Source organism: Geotrypetes seraphini, chromosome 16 (assembly GCF_902459505.1).
Source record: "Geotrypetes seraphini chromosome 16, aGeoSer1.1, whole genome shotgun sequence".
Taxonomy (NCBI): domain Eukaryota; kingdom Metazoa; phylum Chordata; class Amphibia; order Gymnophiona; family Dermophiidae; genus Geotrypetes; species Geotrypetes seraphini.
The window spans coordinates 34374142-34397460 of NC_047099.1; the positions used below are offsets into that span (position 1 = coordinate 34374142).

General features: G+C 45.8%; 1 protein-coding gene across 1 annotated transcript in view; it reads right to left on the reverse strand.

Annotated features, from left to right (window-relative positions):
• DLG4 (discs large MAGUK scaffold protein 4) overlaps nucleotides 1–23319 on the reverse strand; it is a 196663-nt gene that overhangs the window by 163999 nt on the left and 9345 nt on the right. Inside the window, exon 2 of the mRNA XM_033925295.1 lies at nucleotides 20829–20951. The gene's annotated coding sequence lies outside the window, so the exon portion shown is untranslated. The remainder of the gene's footprint in view (nucleotides 1–20828; nucleotides 20952–23319) is intronic.

Genomic DNA, 23319 nt, shown 5'->3' on the forward strand with positions numbered 1-23319 from the left:
CGTAAAGATCTCAATCTGTATACTTTGGAGGAAAGGCGGGAGAGGGCAGATATGATAGAGATGTTTAAATACCTACCTGATGTAAATGCGCACGAGTCGAGTCTCTTTCATTTGAAAGGAAACTCTGGAATAAGAGGGCATAGGATGAAGTTGAGAGGTGATAGGCTCCGGAGTAATCTAAGGAAATATTTTTTTACAGACAGGGTGGTAGATACGTGGAACAGTTTCCCGGAAGAAGTGGTGGAGACAGAGACTGTGTCTGAATTCAAGGCATGGTGGGATAGGCACATGGGATCTCTTAGAGAGAGGAAGAAATAACGGTTAATGAAGATGGGCAGACTGGATGAGCCATTTGGCCTTTATCTGCCATCATGTTTCTATGTTTCTATATAGACTTAAAGGCACAGGTTAACGGGCTGGAGGAGTTGCCGTACAGTGAGAGATTAGAGAAACTGGGCCTTTTCTCCCTTGAAAAGAGGAGACTGAGAGGGTACATGGTCGAAACATTCAAGATAATGAAGGGAATAGACTTAGTAGATAAAGACAAACTGTTCACCCTCTCCAAGGTAGAGAGAACGAGAGGGCACCATCTAAAGTTGAAAGAGGATAGATTCCGTACAAACGTAAGGAAGTTCTTCTTCACCCAGAGAGTGGTAGAAAGCTGGAACACTCTTCCGGAGTCTGTCATAGAGGAAAATACCCTCCAAGGATTCAAGACAAAGTTGGACAAGTTCCTTTGACCTAAGGCCCATCGCGTGAGCGGACTGCCGGGCACAATGGACCACTGGTCTGACCCAGCAGTGGCAATTCTTACGTAAAGGGCCGTGGCTTTGATGTACTGTCTTTCTGTGGACGTTTTGAACAAGGACGTTTTTGTATTTGAAAATGGGCCAAAACGTTAGACATCCAAATAGGTCATTTTCAAAAGAAAAACAAAGGGATATCTAGAGGTTTCGAAAATGGATGTTTCCCCACCCTGATATCGGGACATCTTGCAGGATTCGTTTAAAGTCAGACTTAGATGCCCCTCTAGGTGGCATTTATTACGAGTAAGTGTAAAGGAAAGAGGAACCCAAGCTATAGCTACGTGGTGCATGGTTCCACATTAGGAGTCACCATCCAGGTAAAGGATCTAGGTGACGTCACTGATGACACATCGAAAACCTCTGGGCAGTGTGCAGCGGCAACTAAGAAAAAAGAATGCTAGGAATTATTAGGAAAAGAATGAGGAACAAAACTGAGAATATTAGAATCTTTTTGTATCACTCCGTGGTGCAACTTCACCTCGAACAATGTGTGCAAGTTTACCGCATCTCAAAAAAGATATAGCAGAATAAGATAAGGTGCGGAGAAGAGTGATAAAAATGATAAAGGGGACGGGATGACTTCTCTTTGAGGAAAGCCTAAAGAGGCTAGAGCTCTTCAACTTGGAGAGGAGATGGCTAAGGGGGAGACATGATGGATGTCTATCAAATACCGGAGTGGAGCGGATAGACGTAAACCACTCGTTTACTCTTTCCAAAACTACAAGTGCAGTCCTAGAGAGCATGCAACTAGGTAGTAAATTTAAAACATAAGAACTGCCATCTCCGGATCAGACCTTCGGTCCATCGAGTCCGGCCATCCGCACACGCGGAGGCCCAGCCAGGCGTACACCTGGCGTAATTTTAGTCACCCATATCCCTCTATGCCTCTCGTAAGGAGATGTGCATCTAGTTTGCTTATAAATCCTAGAACGGTGGATTCCGCAATAACCTCCTCTGGGAGAGCATTCCAGGTGTCCACTGCTCGTTGCGTGAAGCAGAACATGCTGATATTTGTCCTGGACTTGTCCCCCCTTAGCTTCAGTCCATGTCCTCTTGTCCATGTCACAATCTCAGCTCTGGAATGTTGCTATTCTCTGGGATTCCAGAATCTTGCTATTCATAAGAACATAAGAACCGCCATCTCCGGATCAGACCTTCGGTCCATCTAGTCCGGCCATCCGCACACGCGGAGGCCCAGCCAGGCGTACACCTGGCGTAATTTTAGTCACCCATATCCCTCTATGCCTCTCGTAAGGAGATGTGCATCTAGTTTGCTTATAAATCCTAGAACGGTGGATTCCGCAATAACCTCCTCTGGGAGAGCATTCCAGGTGTCCACTGCTCGTTGCGTGAAGCAGAACATGCTGATATTTGTCCTGGACTTGTCCCCCCTTAGCTTCAGTCCATGTCCTCTTGTCCATGTCACAATCTCAGCTCTGGAATGTTGCTATTCTCTGGGATTCCAGAATCTTGCTATTCATAAGAACATAAGAACCGCCATCTCCGGATCAGACCTTCGGTCCATCTAGTCCGGCCATCCGCACACGCGGAGGCCCAGCCAGGCGTACACCTGGCGTAATTTTAGTCACCCATATCCCTCTATGCCTCTCGTAAGGAGATGTGCATCTAGTTTGCTTTTAAATCCTAGAACGGTGGATTCCGCAATAACCTCCTCTGGGAGAGCATTCCAGGTGTCCACTGCTCGTTGCGTGAAGCAGAACATGCTGATATTTGTCCTGGACTTGTCCCCCCTTAGCTTCAGTCCATGTCCTCTTGTCCATGTCACAATCTCAGCTCTGGAATGTTGCTATTCTCTGGGATTCCAGAATCTTGCTATTCATAAGAACATAAGAACCGCCATCTCCGGATCAGACCTTCGGTCCATCTAGTCCGGCCATCCGCACACGCGGAGGCCCAGCCAGGCGTACACCTGGCGTAATTTTAGTCACCCATATCCCTCTATGCCTCTCGTAAGGAGATGTGCATCTAGTTTGCTTTTAAATCCTAGAACGGTGGATTCCACAATAACCTCCTCTGGGAGAGCATTCCAGGTGTCCACCACTCGTTGCGTGAAGCAGAACTTCCTGATATTTGTCCTGGAAATAAACTCTGGAATTCATTGCCAGAGAATATGTTAAAAATGATTAACATAGCAGGGTTTAAAAAAAGTTTGGACAAGGTCCTATATGAAAACTCCATAAGTCATTATATGGGAAAATCCACTGCTTATACCTAGGATAAGCAACATATAATCTGTTTTACTCGTGTGAGATCTTGCCAGGTACTTGTGACCCGGACTGACCACTGTTCAAAAGGGTGACCCGTCAAATGCGCGCTGAAAATTACGCCCCAACGTTTGCGCGCACTGAATGGGAAGTCCACCCCGACAGGTTACTATTTTCGGATTTGTCGGTGTACTGCTGGAGAGGCATATATGGGGTAGAAACCAGCACACAATGAATGGGAGGTCCGCCCCCTACAGGAAACCCCCCCCCCCCACATACACACACACTACACTTAACAGATTCACTTCCAATCTAGTGTTAGGGTTAGATTTTCAGCATGATTATGGGAACCCTTTTACTGGATATCTGGAAGGCCCTGATTTGCTGAGACAGGGCCTGAGGCGTCTCAGCAAATCAGGGCCTTCCAAATATCCTTCACGGGCCACAATTGTCCTGTGTGCACTTGTCCTTGTGCGCATTGGTCTGAGCGGAATTGTCCTGCGCGGATTTGTCGGTGTACCCTGCCCTGCATACAGTCTCCTTGAGGTCTACCCTGGCTATTAATGTCTCCAAGGTTTCCCCGTGCATTCAGATTCTCCAATTTCCCTCCATGAGCATTGGTTTTACGGATTTCTCCCCATACATTGCCTTCCATGGTTTCCCCGTGCAGCTGCTCAGCCTGAAAAGGTTACCAACTCATTCCACTGGCTTTCTCCCAATCTGAGGAGGATGGGGGCTCTCTCTGAGTCACTGGTGGTCTTCATAAAACCATCCAGCCCCTCCCTAGGAACTAACAAGCAGGTAGGGGGTTTGACACAGGGGTGCCAAAGCAGATTCTGTGGAAAGTCCCAGCTCAGGGGCTCTAAAGATGAGAAACAGCTGTAGAAATTTTTTTTACTTTATTTAAAGTCTGTTCACTGGCTGCTTTTTTTTTCTTTTTCTTTATTCACATTTCTCTTTCTGACAAAGAAGGGAGCAAGTAGGTTGTCAAGTCTTAAATCAGGGGTAGGGAACTCCGGTCCTCGAGAGCTGTATTCCAGTCGGGTTTTCAGGATTTCCCCAATGAATATGCATTGAAAGCAGTGCATGCAAATAGATCTCATGCATATTCATTGGGGAAATCCTGAAAACCCGACTGGAAAACAGCTCTCGAGGACTGGAGTTCCCTACACCTGTCTTAAATAAACACCACCAGATCTAATCAACAAGGGGATATCTTTCTGTTTCTAATCACATCCAATCTACAGTTCTTCCGATCCACATCTTCCTTCCTCCCCACCCTACTTTTCTTAGCCCAATAACCAACTGTCAGCAACAGAGAATTAAATAAGGAAGGGACTGGATGGCTCATGGAATGGGCACAGAGACAGAGAGCCTGTCACTCCTAGGAATGGAAGGCTCAGGTGATGAACACAGATCCTGAGCCTGTCTCTCCTATACTAGAGGGCTCAGAGGATGGTAGAGGGATACATAGACTGTCTCTTCTAAGGCTAGAGAGCTCAGAGGATGGGCATGAAGATACGGAGACTGTCTCTTCTAAGACTAGAGAGTTCAGAGGATGGGTATGAAGATACAGAGACTGTCTCTTCTAAGACTAGAAAGTTTAGAAGATGGGCATGAAGATACGGAGACTGTCTCTTCTAAGACTAGAAAGTTCAGGGGATGGGCATGAAGATACGGAGACTGTCTCTTCTAAGACTAGAAAGTTCAGAGGATGGGCATGAAGATACGGAGACTGTCTCTTCTAAGGCTAGAAAGCTCAGGGGATGGGCATGAAGATACAGAGACTGTCTCTTCTAAGGCTAGAGAGCTCAGAGAATGGGCATGAAGATACGGAGACTGTCTCTTCTAAGACTAGAAAGTTCAGAGGATGGGCATGAAGATACAGAGATTGTCTCTTCTAAGACTAGAGAGCTCAGAGGATGGTATGAAGATACAGAGACTTTCTCTTCTAAGACTAGAAAGTTTAGAAGATGGGCATGAAGATACGGAGACTGTCTCTTCTAAGACTAGAAAGTTCAGAGGATGGGCATGAAGATACGGAGACTGTCTCTTCTAAGGCTAGAAAGCTCAGGGGATGGGCATGAAGATACAGAGACTGTCTCTTCTAAGGCTAGAGAGCTCAGAGGTTGGGCATGAAGATACAGAGACTTTCTCTTCTAAGACTAGAAAGTTTAGAAGATGGGCATGAAGATACGGAGACTGTCTCTTCTAAGACTAGAAAGTTCAGAGGATGGGCATGAAGATACAGAGACTGTCTTTTCTAAGACTGGGGATTGGGCACAGATGCATAGACTCTGTTACCTCTAGGACTGGAGGACTCTTTCTGCCTCCATTTGATACTGTGAGTATTCCACAGCCTGTCTGGCTGTCTCTTTCTATCTGTGTAGGTCTTTCTCATGATGCTGCAGTTTGTCTCTCTTTTCTTATTCTCAGGATTCTGCAGTCTCTCGAGCTGAATAACATCTAAAGTTTGCCTGTGCCTTTTTGGTAAAATCAGTCACCTTGGTAACTGCCTACACATGCAGATACCGACAGCCAGAGCTGTCAGGAAAAGTCACTCTACTTAAACAGGAGACCTTAGAGCACACAGTTCTGTAGGGAAAGTCAGTGACAAAAGCCAGAGATTAGAATCCATGTACAAGGAGATAAACATGAGTCCTCTGGGCTCATACACAGAGCCAGGGATTCAAGTGGAGGCCCAGGGAGATCAAGCAACTTGTGTCCAGATCGCATAAAGAGTCCGTTACAGAGCCAGCGATTTGAGCTTGGATCTCCTGACTGGTATTTCAGGGCTTTTATCTCCAAATTACAGCCACTTTAACCACACGTGTGGAAAAATCCATTTTGAGCCACAAAACAGTCAAATCTCTCTGGGCAGCTTTTTCTAGTTTCTCTGTGGCCCTCATCGTAAAACCAGTTTTCCTTACATATTTATTAATACGTCAACCCCAATTCTGGCCCTCCGAATCAACTCTCACCTTACTTGTACAGATCGCTCCGCAACTTTCTCATGCGCCCTGTGGAATTCCCGCTTTCTCTCCAACCAGATCGCTTACATCCATGACCTCACCTTCCTGTAGATTTCAACCTCTTCATCTACCTCAATCTCACTGCTTTTCCTCCTTCAAAGTCTACACCATCCATCTATTCGCTCCCTTTCCTCTCCGAATAGCCGGTCATTTATAGACCTCCTAACAAATCCCTGCCTTCACTGACCTTGATTCCTGGCTCTCCATCTTTCTCAAACCTTTGTCTCCTTCTCTTATCCATAGTGATTTCAATATTCACATGGAGGACATCTCTGACTCCTACACCTCAAGGTTTCTTGCTCTAATATCCTCATTCAGTCTACAGCTGTACTCCACTACCACCACCCCCCCCCCACCCCCACACACACACACACAAGAGCAGCCACTGCCTTCATCTTGTCCTTTTCTCTAATTCAACTGCCAACTTCTCCACCTCATTTCTTCCGCTCTTTGACCATCATTTCATAACCTTCACAACTCAGCACCCTCCCCCCAGACACATTCAATCCTCACCAATACATTCAGGAGTCTTCAAGCTATTGACCCGTGTATTCTCTCCGCCACAGTCTCCCCCTCCTCTCCAACGCTGTGTAAATCTGTCAATGAGGCAGTCTCTTTTTATAATACTATCTATCCTCTGCTCTTAATACCCTTGCTCCGCCTATGTCAGATCCTGTAAGGCACGCCAAACCCTAGCCCTGGCTGACCTCTAAGATTCGTTACTTACGTTCCTGTGCATGAACCCCACGGAACATCATTGGCTGAAATCCTGCACTCATCCTGACTTTGTTCACTTCAAATTCCTGCTGACCTCCTTCCAATCTGCCCTTTCGCTTGCAAAATAAGACTACTACACCCGCTTGACTGATTCTCTTGGATCCAACCCTCGCCATCTCTTTACCGCACTCAACGCTCTACTCAAAGTGCCTTCGCTTTTGACTCCTCCTTCACTTTCCCCCAGACCACGGCTGACTACTTCCACAACAAGGTTCAAAAGATTAACCCTGAGTTCTCGACCGAATTGTCACTGACTCTCCTTCCTCCTGTCCACTCCACCGACCTTCCATTGACCCTTTCTGCCTTTTCTTCCTTCTCAGAAATCATGGAGGAAGAATCTGCACGTCTCTCCTCCTCCAAACACACTATCTGTTCTGATCCCATCCCCACCCATCTACTGATCACCATCTCTCCTACTGTCATCCCTACTGTCTGCCATATCTTCAACCTACTGCAACTGTACCTATGCCTTCAAAAATGCTCACGTTACCCCCCCTTCCCAAGTCGCTTCATTGGCTCCCTCTCCACTTCCGCATCCAGTTCAAACTCCTTTAACTGACCTACAAGTGTATCTACTCTGCGGCTGTTCAATATCTTTTCTCTTATCGCCCCCTATACTCCACCCCGGGAACTCCATTCGTCGGGTAAGTCTCTTTCGTCTGTACCCTTCTACTCTACGGCCAACTCCTGACTCCGTTCCTTCTGCCTCGCTGCTCTGAATGCCTGGAACAACCCGCCTGACTCGGTACGACAGGCTCTTTCTCCGGCGATATTCAAGTCCAGGCTGAAGGCCCCGCTTATTCGAAACTGCCTTCAAATCTTAACCCTACCAATTTGTAAAGCGCTACAGAAATAATATATAGTAGTAAATAAATCTAGACGGAGACCAGCTGGGCCTTAGACTCGGGTGAATCTCTTCATCAAGGTGGTTAATAACATCCAATAAGCAAATAAAATTACCCTCTCAAAAAATCCTAGAAAGCACTATATGAGCCAATATGGAAGGAACCCTTAGCAATAATATTCCTCTACCAACTACAAGGGTTCGTCTATAAAGGGGTGCCTATTTTTAGGCACCAACAGACTTAATATTTTATTTAATTTTCCATACCATTCTCCCAGGGGAGCTCAGAACGGTTTACATGAATTTATTCAGGTGCCCAAGCATTTTTTCCTGTCTGTCCTGGTGGGCTCACAATCTATCTAATGTACCTGGGGCAATGGGGGGATTAAGTGACTTGCTCAGGGTCACAAGGAGCAGCGTGGGATTTGAACCCACAACCTCAGGGTGCTGAGGCTGTAGCTTTAACCACTGCGCCACTCTAGAAACCAAAAGGTAGTAGAAGTGAGCCAGGTATAGGGACAATGAAGCCATTGTGACATCACTGATGAGGATGGCTCATAGGCATTGGTGGGATGAGGCATTGTGATGTCACAATACCAGCTCTGGTTATCGGAGGCTGAAACTTGTCATGCTATTTATTCGTTCAATTTTCTATATCGTTCTCCCTGGGGAGTTCAGAACGGTTTACATGAATTTATTCAGGTACTCAAGCAGCTTCCCTGTCTGTCCTGGTAGTCTCACAATCTATTTAACGTACCTGGGGCAATGGGGGGGGGATTAAGTGACCTGTCCAGGATCACAGGGAGCAGTGTGGGATTTGAACCCACAACCTCAGGGTGCTGAGACTGTAGCTTGAACCACTGCGCTATATAGCCGGTGGGGAATGGTTCCTGGCTGGCTACATAGTGCTAAACCAGCTAGCCACCGATACTCAACTGAATATCCCATTCATTGGCTAGCCTGGTCAGTGGCGTAGTGAGGGTGAGAGGCGCCCGGGCGGTGGCACCCCTCCCCAGTCCTCATCTCTGCCCCCCCCCAGTCATTCCCCGATCATGCTTGCCATGCACCCCCCCCCCCCCCACTTTCCTTGTACCTCTAGTTGAAGTTGTTGCACGCAGTGGTCAATACCGTGCTCCTTGCAACCCCGTCAGCTCTCCCTTTGACGTCACTTTCTATGCGCGGCACCCAGAAGTGATGTCAGCGAAACAGCCAACAGGGTCGCGAAGGGCACATTGTTGACCATCGCAAACAACAGCTTCAACTAGAGCTATGGGGAGAGGGAAGGGGACACTTGCGTGGAGGGGAGGAATGGGAAGAGGCAGGGGGGGTACCGGCACCCCCACCAACATGGCACCCAGGGAGGACCGCCCCTCTCACCCCTCCCCCCCTTACTACAACACTGAGCCCGGTCACCAGTTATATCGCCTAGGGAATGAGACAGGGACAAATTTGTCCCCCCCCCCCGAGTTTTGTCGCTGGCCCTGCCCCATTCTTGTAAGTCAGTGTCCAGCAAACATTCTGGAGCCGCAGCACACCAAAGGTAGTGGCCGCGGCTCAAGGCACCTGGAAGTGCACCGATAGCGTCGTGATGACATCATGCGCGTGCGTGACATCATCATGCCGACGTCCGCATGTACATGAAGGCCCTGCAGGCGGGCCCTGAGACGCCAGTGGGGGGGTGCCAGAAGGGAAGAGCGCCAGAGAGAAGGAGAGGTGCTGGCGCCCACTGACTGGGCAGGTCCTGTAGGTAGTCAGCTGGCGCTGGCGCCTCTCCTCCTCCCCAGTGCACTGCGGCACGTCTGAAATCTCAGGAGGCACACAGTTTGAGATACACTGTTGTAAGCTCTTCCTTATCCGCATACACTTACATATAACTTATGATTTTAAAGTGTCTGAGGCTTGTGCAGATGAGGCGGAGCTTAGGCATTGGTGGAATGAGGCATTATGACATCACAAGCTGAGCTCTAGAATGTTGCTATTTAGGATTCTAAAGGGTTTGAGGCTTGTGCAGATGAGGACGGAGCTTAGGCATTGGTGGAACGAGGCATTATGACATCACAATCTGAGCTCTAGAATGTTGCTACTTAGGATTTTAAAGGGTTTGTGCAGATGAGGACGGAACTTGCAGGAATGGGGCAGGGACAGGAAAAGAACTTCCGGGAATGGGAATGGGAAAATGAGTTCCCGCGGAGACATAGCCAGTCCATATTAATATTCGTTTGCTGACTGGCTAAGTCTAGTGGCCAGATAGACTTGTCCAAATAACAGGTCTATTTTTCATGGCTGTGACTTAAGCAGTCAGCCAATGAATTTCAGATTAACTGGCTATGTTCAATGCAGCTTAAAAAAATGGAAATTCAAGGCCAGTGGCTGGATGTGGCCTCGGCCTTGAATTTCCAGGTTTTGCTGTTGACTGCGGGACTGCCAGGCTGCCTCCCAAGGTCTGAATATCGTCCCCCAAGAAATCACCTGTATGGAGCCTTGTCTATAAAGAAAAGCAGTCGCCTATTTGTACTTCCCGTTCTAGAGAACTAGGTGAAAAACATTCCACGAAGTTGATGTAAATTGCTTGAAGCGAGAGGCCCTGGATTTATAAAAGACGCGTAAAATTAGGTGCCTAGATGAGCGCACCCAGCCAATCGAGGGGCCTAACTCACACACACACCCCTCTCCGTTTTACAAAACCGTAACACAGTTTTTTTTAGCTCCGACCCTCATTGAATTCCTACGAGCATCGGAGCTGTTGCCGCCGCGCTAATGGCTTTGTAAATGGGGGAGGGGGGTGTTAATTAGTTAACCAGCTTAACCAGCCCTGATAATTGGCAATCGGCATCTCATAATTAGCTCAAATTAAAATGAATTAGGCGGTTGGCGCCTCTGCTTTCGGGTGCGCGCCCAGTTGAACCTAGAATCGGTTATAAAATCCTGCTTTTAACATTGAAAACAAAATTAAAACACCCAACCAGAATTCATTAACAGACTTCTAATTCCCTACAATACTATAAAAACTCTCCGTTCAACATCTCAGAATCTTCTTGTCCTACCATCGTTAAAATTGATTAACACGCTGCGCTTCCGATAATTTTGCCGTCACTGCCCCTACCCTCTGGAATTCATTGCCTACTTATTTGCGCAATGAGTCCAATTTAAAACAATCTAAAACAAACCTAAAAACCTTCTCATTCCAGGACGCCTTTGGATAACAACTGTCCTTTTAAGGACATCATTTAGATTAAATCGATCATTTTTTCCCTAACCTGCTGCATTTTTCTTTCACGATTGTAGTTCTTCCCCACTCTCCTATTGTTTGTAATAAGTCCATACGTCTATCAATGTTTCGTTACGACGCTTGGTTTTTACCTAGCATCCCTTGTTTTAACATGTATTTAAATAATTTTAAAATGTACACCGCTTAGAATACCGATTAACTCAACTCAACTTTAATGCCAAAAAATGCAGTTATGCACCTGGACAGCCAAAATCCATGCAAGTCCTATACCCTTAATGGCGAGATCCTAGCAAAAACGGTAGCAGAACAAGACTTGGGGGTAATCGTCAGTGGGGACATGAAGTCTGCCAATCAAGTGGAGCAAGCTTCATCCAAGGCAAGACAAATCATGGGTTGCATACGAAGGGGTTTTGTCAGCCGTAAGGCGGAATTCATTATGCCATTGTATAGATCCATGGTGAGGCCCCACCTGGAATACTGTGTGCAATTCTGGAGGCCGCATTATCGAAAGGATGTGCTGAGGCTGGAGTCAGTGCAGAGAATGGCCACCCGGATGGTCTCGGGACTCAAGGATCTCCCGTACGAAGAACGGCTAGACAAATTACAGCTATACTCGCTCGAGGAGAGCAGAGAGAGGAGGGACATGATCGAGACGTTCAAGTATCTTACGGGCCGCATCGAGGCGGAGGAAGATATCTTCTTTTTCAGGGGCCCCACGACAACAAGAGGCCTCCGTGGAAAATCAGGGGCGGGAAACTACGAGGTGACACCAGGAAATTCTTTTTCACTGAAAGGGTGGTTGATCGCTGGAATCGTCTTCCACTGAAGGTGATTGAGGCCAGCAGCGTGCCTGATTTTAAGGCCAAATGGGATCGGCACATGGGATCTATTCACAGGGCAAAGGTAGGGGAGGGACATTAGGGTGGGCAGACTGGATGGGCCCTGGCCCTTATCTGCCGTCTATTTCTATGTTTCTATGTTTCTAAGCGGATTAAAAAGATTTTTAATAAACTTGAAACTTGAAACTTCCAGAAAGTGTGTGTGGTTAAAGGTGGACCTTGGACATATTTTGCATGTCAGTGCCTAAAAAGTTCTTAGGCAACGGTATTTAGGCCCCCCCAAAAAACCCCTAGCATAAATAGGGGTACATAATGCCTAATTTCATTTTACGCGCTGCTACGGTAGAAGCAAATCTAGAAATGATACCTAGCTGAAGACTGACAGGTGCAATGCGTCGCATCCCTCGGCACCTGTATCATAGGCGCCATATATAGAATCGGGGCCAGAATGCGCGCGCATTATAATGCCCATGCTCTGCCCAATTTCCACCCACGTGAAGACCTACCTGCAAAGTTATGTGGTCACGGTATATTGGCGTGTACATACAGCATAGTGAGCAGCTCAAAAATAGTCATTTCCATGTGCATGTGTCAACATTCACACATCCATGACTCGACTACTGGCATTTATGCTCCTTCTTGATGTCTAAATCTAGGCAACTGCTCACGTACTTACCCTCTAAAAGGATAGGAATAGGCAGGATATAAGTGTTTAAATAAAAGTGTCACTGTCATGTCACCAGAGTTGGGCCCACGAAGCTACTCGAGGAAGGCAGCCATCTTGGCCAGAGAGTCACAAGACATCATCTACCCGCCCACTGCATCTGATTGGTCCATTGTAGCTGCTGCTCTTACAAAGGATCACCACAAGCACGCTTCTAATCCAATCAAGTCTAGTCCTGATATGATGTCACTGGTAAGACGGTCTCAGTCATGGCTGCTCCCAGGTGTTTCAGTCAAACAGCAAGGAAAGTCACTTGAAGGGAATTTCAGCCAGGATCGTTTCATGGTTAGACAAACGGGTGGGGGAGGAGGGTGTTTTTTGCATTCAAAGTGTGCAGAAAGATGCTATATCAAATGCCATCCCTCTTCCCTTTGACAAGATGACACATACTTATACACCCACCATATGTATGAATTGATGGAGAAATGGGTTTAAGTGAAGCAGGGCAAAGTTATAATATATCTGCATTTTTTTTTTTTAATGTTTATTGGTTAGAGCTGCTGGGGTTGTGGGTTTGATTCCAACTGCAGCTCCTTGTGACTCTGCCCCATGTAAACTGCTTTGATTGTGTACAGTATATCAAGTCTCGTCCCCTTAACCCATTACAAGACAAGTAGCAGCGAAAATACAATGAGGCTGGTTAGATAGCCTTGGGAGTGATCATCAGTGAAGACAGGAAAACTGCCAATCGAGTGGAGAAAGCTTCATCCAAGGCTAGACAAATGATGGGTTGTATCCGTAGAAGTTTCGTCAGCCGGAAGCCCGAAGTCATAATGCCGTTGTACAGATCCATGGTGAGACCTCATCTGGAATATTGTGTACAATTCTGGAGGCCACATTACCAAATAGATGTGCTGATTATATTGAGAACATTTCTTAAAGCCACTGGGTATCCTCTTTGACATGGAGGGGAAAACAGCTGACGCTAAGTCAAAGGACTCAATGGCCCAGGAGGTCGAGTAACTAGGATGCCAAAAATGGTCAACACTCTCAGGAGGAAAAAAAAAAAAAAGGGTTCAGAGTGGCCCAAAGGCCAAAAAATACACAAAAATGAACCAACGTCAGGTCAAATACTGGAGCACAATAAAAACAAGAAACTATGAGGAAAATACTGAAGTACAGGAAGGCCCAAAAAAAGGAGGAAAAGATCGACACGCTGAAGAAAAAACTGAAGACATATCTTCTCAGCTCCATGGAAAATGAAGAACTGAAGGTCCCACAAGTCAACATAAGGCGGGAAGGCACCAGCACACATGTGGTATGGGCACTGCCTAAAGATTTAAAGTGACAGTGCACTTGGTGGTGTCTGTACTGGGTTTCACGGATGACATCACGCACATGTGAGAAAATGAGGCCTACTGGTCCTTGGAGAATGCTTGTTTCAGGTATTTCCTTGTCAGGAAACAATTTGTTACTTTAATAAAGTTTGGGGGAAAAACCCCCAAAAATTGTGAGACTGCTTTAGAGAAAGAATATACCGTTCCAGACATGTTTAAATCTTTTTTTTTTTGCCCAGACATTTCCCCTCTGCTCCTTCTGGTTTTCATCACAACAGAAATGGCTTCCACTAAACAACAATGCCATCAGCTTTCATTTTACACCTGTCTCTGTTATAAAAAAACTCCTCCACCACCTTAACCATTGTAGCAGAGGGCCATGGCCAGGGGCCTCACCACAGCTCCTTCCAGAGCTCAGTATACAGGCACTTCAAAGTCTGAGTACCAAGAGGGCAGTTTTATAATTGGGTGCCTATGTAGAGCCTATATGATAAGAGAAAGTAGGTGCCCACTTTCTTTTATAGAATACTAGTGTAACTAGGTATATACACACCTGTGTTTAGGCAGGAACACTTATGCCAGCCATGGAGCTGGTGTATGTGCTTTTGCCTAGATTCGGAAGATACATTATATTAGTGATTTCCATTACCTTGCGATACACATGTAACGTATAGTAGTCTAAAATCTATACATGTAATTTTGTGCTCTGCCCATATTCCATCCAGTCTCGGTCCATTGCAGGTGTGTACTATTAAAATATTGCATTTTCAGATTATTGGCATTAACACATACTGTATTTCCCCATATAGAGGCCGCAGTTTATACATGGGTTTTCCAAACTTGTGTATTGGGTGCGGCTTGCTTATATGGGGCGGCTTATCTAAAGACATGAAAACTCATTCGCGAAAACTAGAATTCAGTACAGTACGCACAAGACGGAATACCCAAATGTGTGTATGCATGCATTGTGATGTGCGTTAGCAATTAATCGTGATTAATCCCAATTAATATGAAATAATTTTAAAGGAAATATACCAAAAACAAAACCAAAAAATCCTGAAATCAATCATAAACCACTGTTTATCTATAATTTTCTCTCTGTCCTTCATCTGCTACCTAGTCCCCTCTCAGTTCTATCTTGATCTCTCCTTTCTCTAGCATCCAGGCCGGTCTGTCTTCTCTTTTCTTCTCCCCATTCACCCCCTTATATCCAGTATTTCTCTCCCTACCTCTGTGCATCCAGTTTCCCCCTTCTCACCCTCAATCCCCTCAACGAATCTACTTTTGAAATCATCCCCCCGTACCTTTTTTAATCCCCCTTAAAATACCTCCCTCGCTGACTGGCTGCCTCCTCCAATCTCGCTGTGCAGGGCTGGAGCGATCTTTTCAATCTCCAGCCTGGCCTAGCACCGCTTCCGGAACGGCTGCCGTCACGAGAACAGACGGCCGCCGTTCAGGAAGCGGCGCGGGGCCAGGCTGGAGATTGAAAAGGTCGCTCCCGCCCTGCACAGTGAGACTGGAGGAGGCAGCCTGCAGCCGTCCAGCGAGAGAGGTATTTAAGGGGGATTTTAAAAGGTACGGTGGGAGAGGGATGATTTCAAAAAAGTTCAGCTACTCTAGATAAGCCACGGCTAGTAACATGGGGCGGCTTATCTAACCATTTTAACACGTAATTCAGCATTTACCGTGGCCTATAGAATGTGGCGGCCTATCATGTGGGGTGGCCTATTTATGGGGAAATGCGGTATATGAAAATGATGAGTATAATGGCAGCTCCTTATAGGGTTACCTCCTAATCATCACTACTGAACCTATGGCCAAAACTCCCTCAACAGCATCAGAAAGTGAAACCAGTGCTCTAGAACTGAGACCATGTCTTTCACACGGCAACACAACTTCCAGGGTAGCATTCTCAGAAACACTCCCAGTTGCACACACAGCCTGAGCTCAATGTATGCAAAGTGAAGGGCTTTAGATTGGTTTGGACCTGGGGAACCTTTTGGGAAGGTGAGAGCCTTGTTCTCTGGACTCCTCCAAAACTAGAATGGAGCACAGCCACTGGTGCGTGCAGTTAAAAAGGAGATAGAGCAGCTTTTGAAGAAGATCATGGGGGAAACCAAAGGAGCTTATGCTTTAGAGTGAGGAATGTTTAAAGGATACAATTATATAAGGATGTAATAACATCATACCACCCACAACGCTCCTAATAGTGAAGATATGGAGAAAGCTGAGGTAGATTTGGTGGATTTAATAAGAAGCATCAGGCCATTATTAAGATGGCAAGAGGAAATCCACTGCTTATTCCTAGGATAAAGAGCACACAATCCTAGGGTAAATGGTTCCAAATTAGCTGAATCATTTAAAATTATTCATTAGCACATTAAGATGGATGGGTGTTCCAAGGTCATGACTAAAGAGAAACAAGATTGGGATTTTATTTCTAGCAAAGTGTACTATGTGAGTACCACTTGGGTTGATGATATCCAGAACATTTGCTTGTATTTACAAAACATGGCCTTATTGCTTGACTACAAAAAATGGCAGGAAGAATATCTTTACCTTCATTCGTTACCAAAGGTTTTGTCCTCCCCAAGTGTATATTCCACTACAAGCATCTAAATATTGTACAATAATTTTAAAAATGAGATTATGTTCAGAACAAGTCACTCAAGTGTTGTTTGCACTACTAGGGTAGCTGGAAGCCATTGACACCAAAGGGTTCAAGTTGTGTTGTAGTCCATCAATAACGCATGTTGCTATTATGCGCTATCTCTTGAATAATGCATGGCCTTCAAATGTTTCCTGTATTCTCTCTTGCTGCTGTAGATACTCTCTAGCCCCCTGATGGAAGGATGGTTTTAGAAGCTACTGGGCTAACAGTTTAATGACTTTGGAGCCTTCCTGGAAGGAGCTGGAGGAGAGGCCGTCGGACTGATTGGTTCTTTTGGCTTAACCTTGAAAGAGTCATGCCATCACCAGCACGTTCCCACTTCCCCAACTTCCACTTCAGTCATGACCAACTTTGTCCATTCCGAGATGCCCATTCATTACATATATCTTTAGAAAGGGAGTCGGGAAGGATCGAGGCAGGGATTTCCTGTTCAAATCCAGTTTTCAGGACATTTTGTTGGAAATAGCGCACTATCTATAAATTCCACAATGTGGCTTTCTCTCCCTCTGAGTCACCGGCACATTGGATAATTAAGATTCAGTGTAGTCAGGCAGGAGCTACCCACTAAATCCTTGGAGACACAGGGAGAGCCACCTCCACACCCTCCCACTGTTAAGACTTCAAATTTACTGTACACCCCTCCTCTCCCCACCTTTAAAATTTTTCTAAAGTAGCTAGAAAACTTTTTTTTTTCCCTTCACACAGCAGGCCACCCATTTATCCAATGACACAAAAAAAAAATAAAAAAGAATACCTTCAGCAACAATATCATTCCATTATGATTCTAATTTGAGGGTTTGCCGAGAGCATTAAAAATAAATTGAAACTACTGTGTATTCACCTCCCCCTTCAGGTCAGCTCCTCTTTCCCCCCTCCCCCAACACCTTCTTCCCAACATAAATAGCATAGAGGGGGAGGAAGGTGGTGCGTCACATGCCATTGAATAAGGGTAGAAAGAGGACTTTGTATTGTTGAAAAGCCTGATTCCTTTCATTTTAAAATGATTTCTTCCTTGTGCTCTTTTGCTTTGCACCCCAGAAGAGCATGCTTCCATCCAGCTTCTTAGCGTCTGATTAGAGGCCAATAGAACAAGCTCCCCTCCCACACCTGTTAGCAGCACACCTGAGAAGCACAAGAGAATCTGCATGCAAGACAGCCCACAACAATCTTCCGCCTCTTCTTTCCGTCTTACACAAAACTGGGCTTAACCCATTTGCATTAAAATGAAAGGATTCCAAACAACAATTTTTAAAAAAAAGCAACAAAATTTAGAAATCAGCATACCCTGCTTTGCATAGTCTATGCAAATCAGCAATTCCCACACATGGTTTTTCTCTCCCTACCAGTTGCTATTCGGAGACAAGACCCCTAAACCAAGCAACACCTTATCAAGCAAAAGCATGAAACAGAAAAATAAATGCATTGCATGTGTCTTTGATATAGAGGTAACCCCATCATCTCTGCTTCCTCATCCCCCACCTCTACCTCCACCCCACTTTCATTCTCAAACATTGACAAGGCTTATAGATCAGCTCAAGACCAGACAATAATATGAAATTCCAAAGGAATGGAATAAGGGGAGGGAAGGAAAGAATGTGCAGCCAGGGCTTGGAGTGTTTTGTTTTTTTTAAATTATACTCCTGGGGAACCAAAGAGTTGAGAAAATGGGAAGGATTTAGTGACGGGTGGACAGGCCTGCTACCTTCCATCACCCCTCCACCACGGTTAAGAGAATGAGGGGGGGGGGGCAAAGAAGCATTTTAGTATTGTGGATAGAAGGGGAGGGGGAGGGAGAGGCTGGGCAAATGTGGTTCCAGTGTCAAGGCCAGCAACTGCTTGGGCCAGGAAGTCTCCCGTCAACACCTTGGATACGGAGAGCGCATGGGGCCCATGTCTTCAGGACCTCGGACAGCGGGTTGAAGGGTGAGGGGGCGGCCCGAGTTCAGCACCTTGGATAGAGCTCACAGGGGCCGACCCAGGACCTAGAGAGCCGCGAGAAACCGGTGGGGGAGAGACACAGACACACATACAGAGACAGCAGCCTCCTTACCTTGGTGGTCACGATGCAGAGACAGTCCATTGTCTGGCGTCTAGAACAAGTGACTGCCTCACGGCTCTGTGGTACATCCGAAAAGCTCTACTGGAGTCCCCCTCTGCCGGCCTTGCCCTTTTCCTACCCTTTCAGTCCTGCTTGCTCCTCTTTTCCCCCCCGTTTTTTTTCTTCAATCCACCCCGAGAAGGTACAAAAATGTGCAATTTTCCCGTTTGTTATATTTTTTTAAAGGGAGGGGGAAGGGGAAGAGCTGGTGAGGGATGATGAGAAGGAGGAGGAGTGGGGAAAAGGATGGAGACAGACTGAGTGTGAGATAGAAGTGAGGTGGGAGGGGAGAGAGAGAGAGAGAAAGAAAGAGAGGAATGGAGAGCAGATAAAAGAAACGAGAAAAGGAGGGTTCTCTCTCTAAGGCAGCTGTGTGAGTGCTATAGGCATGCACTGAGAAAGAAAGGCACACTCACACACACACACACACACAGACTTACAAAAGGCTTTGGGTACAGGGGGAGGGATGTGACAGTGAGTGAGTAAGGAAGGGAAGGAGATGAGGGGGAGGAGAGCTAGGAAGAGGAGGGGGTAGAGGAAGAAAGGAGGGAGAGAGAGGGGTGGACAGAGCAACATCCCACGCCGATGATTCTCTCTCAGGATGCTAAGTCAAGGAGTGTGTTGGGGGGGTGCTCCCCTAAAAAAAAAAATACAGCAAAGAAGGAAGAAATCATGGCTGCAAAACATTGCATTTTACTGAAAAAGTGAGCAATCCATCAGCCTTAGAGGCAAACGGGGACTGGGAGGGCAGAGGTGCAGATAGAAAGAAAAAGGCAAATATAAAAAAAAAAAAAAAAAGCAGAGATGGAATCAATAGGATAAAACAGAGACTAATAATTATGCTCTGACAGTGTTAATACTGTTAAAAAGAGAGGAAAGGTGAGCAGTTATAAGATCAGATTTTAGAACAGAAAGCACTGACCCCCCCCCCCTTCCAGGAAGATGTGATAATATCATTATCATACCACCAACGACCCTCCAGCAGACCAGAGTTGCAAGTGTGCCCTCCCCACGCAGACGCTTTCACGGAATTACACAAACCAAAGCTCCCCATCCCCTACCTCGTCAAATAAACCTATCCCCATTCTACACCCCCCCCTTCCCCACACACACACGTGAATATTTAAACCCGGTAAGAAGCAGAAACAGAAGAAGGTGGAACAGATGTTCTCTCTCTTATCACTTAGGGAATCATTTGACTGGTGGTGACTAATGTATTCCTTAACATTTATCAAATCATTCTCTTTAGGAATGTTTAGAGGACGGGGGGGGGGGGGTAAATTGTGCAGTTTAAAAGTTTAAAAATGAATGCACTCCAGACAGGATTGAAGGCAGCCCTCAAGTGCTGTCATGTGGAAAGAAAGAGAGAAAGCCAGTCGGAGAAAGAGAGGGCGGGAGAGATCCAAAGAAGGGAAAACAGACGGTGAAAGAAGGAAGATGGTGCCAAGCAGTTGTAGAGGTTTCTCCAATTTCTCGTGCTTTTAAAAATCAGGTGTCTGAATTTTGCTTTAATTTGAACAACCTAAGTTAACATTAAGAAGCTAATGCACCTCGATACCGCTCGGTAGTGCTCCTTGCTATTCCTGTGTTATGAAGCCTACTCCCTAGCACTGCCCAGACACCTCAATCCTACCTTGCAGTGCCTTCTGCTATCCCAGTACTTGGATCTCCCTACATACATAGTTCTTCCAATACACCTCAGTCCTACCCAGCAATGCCTATGCTCCCCCCCCCCCCACACCTCTGCCAGTTTCCCACCACGGTCCTTTAAAACATCCTACTCCCACAGATCTGTTAATGTACCTCAGTCCTTCTTTGTGCCCGCCCCCCTATGACATATTTCCTTCCATATAGACAAACACCTCTCTGCCAATACACTACACTTCTGTCCTGCAAAACACCATGGTATTGCAGTATGGAGACCCCCCAACACATATCTTTGTCAATGCACCTCAGTCCTACCCTGTAGCACCCTTATTTCAGTACAGAGACCACTCCTCCCCATACATACGCACCTATAGACCCTGTCAATGAACTTCAATCTTGCCCTGCAACACTACAGTCTATTCCAGTACCAGAGTCCCCTCCCACACACATACTGCTCTGCCAGTGTACCTCAGTCCTGCCTGGCAGCTCCCTCAATTTTTCTAATTCTGGGTCTTCTCCATAAAGAATCCTATTTGTGCCAAGCTCTGAGCTGGCTTTATGCAAATAATGTAATATGTACATATTAACCATCTGTATGTGTATCATTGCATTTGATAATTCAAATGCTTATATCAGCCATGCAATTTGCCTAATGTGACCTGGTAAGCGATGGATAGCAGGATGCAGTTGGGTCTGCCACCGGCTTCAGGTCACCAGACACAGACCGACAGGTCCTGGTTTCAGCCCAGCCCACTTCTGAGTCTTGAAATTCTACTTTCCACCTGTTGATGCAAATAGATTTGAGGAGGAAGTAAAAGATGGCATCCCTGCCTCTGATGACATAAGAAGTTTCCAAGTTTATTTACATTTTGATAGACAGCAAGTATCTGTTCGGATTACAATACTAAAATAATACTTTAAAATAAATGATTAAAATAAAATGGGGCAGTACTTGGACAGGACAAGACAACAGGGATGGGAGGGTTGATAAAGAAGGTGCCAAGGGGAGGGAATGTTCAAAAATACATTGAAGTTAAAAATAAAATTAAGAGGGTGGGGAGGAGTGGGGGAAGGAACAAACGGGAAGGGACGGTCGCTTCTTAAAAGCGATTTTTAATAAGCATTGAAGGATAGCTAGAGAAAGATCTAACTTGTATTTTGGTAGGCATCTTGGAATAGAAAGGTTTTGGTTTTGAGTTTGATTTTGAATTTGTCAAGTGAGTTTTCAAGATGAAGATAACATAAGAATAGCCTTAATGGTCCATCAAACCCAGTAGCCTGTTCTCACGGTGGCCAATCCAGGTCCCGAGTACCTGGCCAAAACCCAAGGAGTAGCAACATTCCATGCTACCGATCCAGGGAAAGCAGTGGCTTCCCCCCATGTCTTTCTCAATAACAGACTATGAACTTTTCCTACAGGAACTTGCCCAAACCTTCCTTAAAACCCTTTCGGAATTTCACTAATAGAGAGACTGTAGAATGAAGATAATCATAGTATCTTTCCAACACTGAGAAAGACAAAGAATCAAGAGAGAATGACTATAGGCAACAGAAGTGACAGTGGGGTGAGTGGATGGTTGGATCAGATGAAAGGGACTCATCATGCCCCTTCTCTTAGACAATGAATGAGCTGGCTGAACATGCATGAGGGTGCCTTCTGTGGCAGAAAAGTCCACTTGGTCACAGAGCTGCTCTGCAGCCCCTGGCAGTGGAAAACCATTTCTTTTTCAGAAAAATATCAAATCCATGGTCTGTGTCCGTATATGGCCATTTGGTTGAGGATGGGCTGGGGAGGGCTTCGATGGCTAGGATGGTTTAGATGGACTGGAGTGAGCTTTGATTGAGACTTCAGTAGGTGGAACCTAAGTACAGTACCGGGCAGAGCTTTGGATTCTTGCCCAGAAATAGCTAAGAAGAAGAAAATTTTTTTTAATTGAATCAGTAATTTAAAGAGTGGGTAAGATTGGGCAGACTGGATGGTCCAGTCGGGTCTTTATCTGTCGTAATCTACTATGTTACTATGTTGACGGACATCAAATCTCTTTTAGGTTTACACGGTACATCAACATGACCTCTTTACCAAGGCATTACATTTTAGAAGCCCTCTCCTCTGTTGTTCCTCCCACTTCTCAATATCTGGAGTCTCCTTTTTTGAAGTGACCCATGTAAGGAATAGGGTGTTGTATGCTGGAATCTGATTGACTCCCAATAATTACGTGGCTTAACCGATTTCTGCCAACGGAGGCAAATTTTCCCAAACATGGATTTCAAGAGTGATGACTGGAAGGCAGCATGAATATTTAAATCTTGATTTCCTCACATTGGTAGATCCAGACATGATTTCATCAACTGGATGACCAGACTCTCATTTCTTGAAAATCACTACAAGCTTTCAGAACTGGAGATGGGTGAAATGGTTTCATAATTTATCTGTACTCTGTCTCCAATCATACTTTTGTGGAACACTTCCACAGGCTCCTCCAGAAGTCCTCATAAATGGTGTATTCATAATATTCCTGGATTTCTGGATAAGGAACAGAAAAAGATTATATACAGTTCAGTCTACTTCCCTTGTCTGCTATATTTTTGCACCATTCCCTTGGGCATTTCTTGCTGGGACTGGCTGGACCTGCAGGAGATGTAGCAACCTTTCTGCACTATTCTCTAGAGCACCTCCTGCTGTGAATAATGAGGAATGCAGGAGCTAAATGCTTTCCCACAACCAGTGCTCTTGCATTACTGCCTACATTACCTTCTACAGAGAGAGAGCTAGAACTGCAGGAGATGTGAGCTGCCCCCACCATCAATGCTCCTGCATGATTCTTTACAATGCCTCCTGCTATGAGATTGTTCAGAGAGGGCAGAACATGCCAGGCCTTAAGTATGCTTCAATGCTGCATACTCTGTGCCAGCTGCACTTAGTCTTCGTTACATACATTGACTGTCAAGCCTGTCCCTTCCACTAAATTGTGCCATTCTAGAGAGGGCAGAGAAGGGAAGGGTTGTTGCTGGGTATCTAGGGGCATGGGATAGAAAAGGAAAGGAGAAATGATGGATATCTCAAGGATAAGGGTGAGGGAAGGGAAGGAGAGATCCTGAACACTTGAGGGGCAGTGAAGGGCTGATGAATGAATAGGGAAAGGGAAGAAG